Raw genomic sequence first — 3,072 nt, forward strand, 5'->3', positions numbered from 1 at the left:
GGCTAGCGGTCTGTCAATCTTGTTTATCTTTTCAAAGAACCAGCTCTTGGAATTGTTGATTCTTTGTATTATTTTCTTTCTTTCAATTTCATTAATTTCTGCCCTGATTTTTGTTATTTCGTCTTGTCTGCTGGGTTTAGGTTTCGTTTGTTGTTGCTTTTCAAGTGTCTTGAGTTACAATGCTAAGCCATTTATTTGTGTTCTTACTGATTTTTAAAATATATTTTATTTATTATTTTTTTTGTGGGGGGGGAGAGGAAAGGATTTATTCAGCTTACATCTCCCAGGTTACAGTTCATCAGGGAACCCGAGGTAGGAACCTGGAGACAGGAGCTGAAGCACAGATCATTTGAGTGCATTTCCTGAATGTATGAGTGCACCCGTGTTGTGTTTATTTGTGTTCTTACTGATTTTTAAAATATATTTTATTTATTATTTTTTTTGTGGGGGGGGAGAGGAAAGGATTTATTCAGCTTACATCTCCCAGGTTACAGTTCATCAGGGAACCCGAGGTAGGAACCTGGAGACAGGAGCTGAAGCACAGATCATTTGAGTGCATTTCCTGAATGTATGAGTGCACCCGTGTTGTGCAATGCCGTGGAGATCAGAAGACGGCTTCAGATTTTCCTGGAACTGGAGTTAAGGATGGTTTATAGCTGCCATGTGGAATTGAACCTGGGTCCTCTGGAAGAGCAGTCAGTGCTCTTAACCGCTGAGCCATCTCTCCAGCCTGTCTTTCTCATTTTTTAATGTAGGCACCTAGAACTATAAACTTCCCTCTAAGGACTGTTTTCAACGTGTCCCAGAGGTTTTGTTGTGTTGTACTGTCCTTTTCATTTAGTTCCATGAATAATTTTTCTTCTTTAATTTCTCCTTTGACCCATTCATCACAGGAGTGTGTTGTTTAATCTCCTTGTATTCATGTAGTTACTAGAGTTTCTTCTGGTGTTGATTGTAAGCTTTATTGCATTGTAGTCTGATAGAATTCATGGAATTATTTCAGTCTCTTTGTATTTGTTGAGGTTTGTTTTGTTCCCTAGTATATGGTTGATCATTCCATGGGGTACTGAATAGAAAGTATATTCTTTGGTGCTTGGATGGAATATTCGGTAGATGTCTGTTAGGCCCATTTGATATATGGTATTGTTTATTTAATTCAGATGTCTCTGTTAATTCTCTGTCCTGTTGACCTATCTAATGGAAACAGTCAGGTATTGAAGTTCCCTACTATTAATGAGTTGGGATTAATCTGGGTCTTAAAGTCCTATAGTACTGTTTTTATGAAGTTGAGTGCACCAGAGTTTGGTGAATATATGTTCATGATTGTAATATCTTCTTGGTGTATTATTCCTTTTATCAGAATGTAGTAGCCCTCTTTATCTCTTCTGATTAGTTTCAGTTTAAACTCTATCAGATATTAGAATTGCAATTCCTGCTTTTTTCTTAGTACCATTTACTTGGTATATATATATATTTTTTACAACCTTTCACCTTAATGTAGTGCCTGTCCTTGAAACTGAGATGAGTTTCTTGCAGACAACAAAAAGATGGGTTTTGTTTTTTAATCCATCAATTAGTCTGTGTCTTTTGACTGGGGAGTTAAGTCTGTTAATATTTATAGTTATTAATGAAAGATGTGTATTGAATCCTGTCATTTTTATTTCTGTTCACATTCTTGATATAGTTGTGCATTTCTGCAGTTATGCCTTCATTGAATTTCTTTCTATAACCCCTTGGATATAGTTGTTCCTTTCTTCAGCCTTTTTAATTGCTTGAAGAACTCTCTGAGGGGCTGGTTTTGTGGACATGAATTCTTTCAGCCTATTTATGTCATGGAAGATTTTTCTTTCCCCTTTGACTATAATAGATATTTTGGCTGGGTAAAGTAATCTGGGTTGGCATCTGTGGTAATTTAAAACTGGGAATACTTTGGTGTAGGCTCTTCTGGCTTTCATAGTTTGCACTGAAAAGTCAGCTGTAATCCTGATGGGTTTTCCTTTATATGTGACTTGTTGCTTTTCTTTTGCAGCTTTCAGTATTGTCTCTTTGTTCTGTATGTTTAGTGTTTATACTATGATGTGCCGTGGAGAGTTTCTTTTCTGGTTCTGTGTATTTGGTGTTCTATATGTTTCCTGTATTTGTATGGGTATGTCTTTCTTTAATTTTGGGAAATTTTCTTCTACAATCCTGCTGAAGATCTGTTCCATACCATTATCATGAGATTCTTCACCTTCCTGCATGCCTGTCCTTTGTAAGTTTGGTCTTTTTATGGTGTCACACAATTCTTGCATATTCCACTCGTTTTCTTAAAATTTTCATAATCTTTGCTTGAGTGCTCTAATTCATCCACTTTATCTTCCAGTCTTCATAAAAATATGGAATGCTCCACAAATTTGTGTGTCATCCGTGTGCAGGGGCCATGCTAATCTTCTCTGTATCGTTCCAATTTTAGTATATGTGCTGCCAAAGCGAGCAGCCCTTGAACTCTTAAAAAAATATAATGATCACTTTACTCTTTGGTTAGATGTTCCTTTTGGGTGTTTGAGATCATTTTTACTCTTAATGTTGTTTGAGGATCTGTTCCTAAGGGGTTACATGGGCTTGAGAGAAGCCCTTGGCTCCTTTCTTTTACCAGTTCCATCTATGTGAAGATAAGTCAAAGGTCCTGCTTAACTGTAGCGGGCTTCACTTGTAAACATGGAGGAAATGTTTCTTCTGTCTTTGCCCTCCTGTTTGTAGACTGGATACTGGCTCAAGTCCATCTGGCGGGGTCTCCATAGCCTCCGTGGACAAGAGGACAGGTGATTCACCACAGTTACAGGACATTTTGAGAGATGCTCCATAGTCCCTTGGAACTTAGTTGACTTTGGAGGGCAAGGAGCAAAAACCCTTTAAGTCCTTCAAGTCACTCTGACCCAATTAGTATATACAGACATTTAAAAACACTTGCTCGCCTCCTGGGTTCAGCACTACATTGGAGCTTCACTTTCCTATGCTGCAGAGGGAAATGGTCTCATATGGGAACTTGCTGTATGGGTTTTCTTTCCCTTGAGGATCAATGCCTTGCGTTGT

General features: G+C 38.0%; 1 protein-coding gene and 1 non-coding gene across 3 annotated transcripts in view; one reads left to right on the top strand and one right to left on the bottom strand.

Annotated features, from left to right (window-relative positions):
- LOC103743050 (lysosomal Pro-X carboxypeptidase-like) overlaps positions 1 to 3,072 on the top strand; it is a 108,117-nt gene that overhangs the window by 70,863 nt on the left and 34,182 nt on the right. The gene's annotated exons all lie outside the window — the stretch shown is intronic.
- Positions 2,370 to 2,476, bottom strand: LOC115072237. Its single transcript, XR_003851303.1, has one exon. It is a non-coding gene; the product is annotated as a U6 spliceosomal RNA (small nuclear RNA).

This window comes from Nannospalax galili, unplaced genomic scaffold (assembly GCF_000622305.1).
Source record: "Nannospalax galili isolate Female #2095 unplaced genomic scaffold, S.galili_v1.0 scaffold278, whole genome shotgun sequence".
Classification (NCBI taxonomy): domain Eukaryota; kingdom Metazoa; phylum Chordata; class Mammalia; order Rodentia; family Spalacidae; genus Nannospalax; species Nannospalax galili.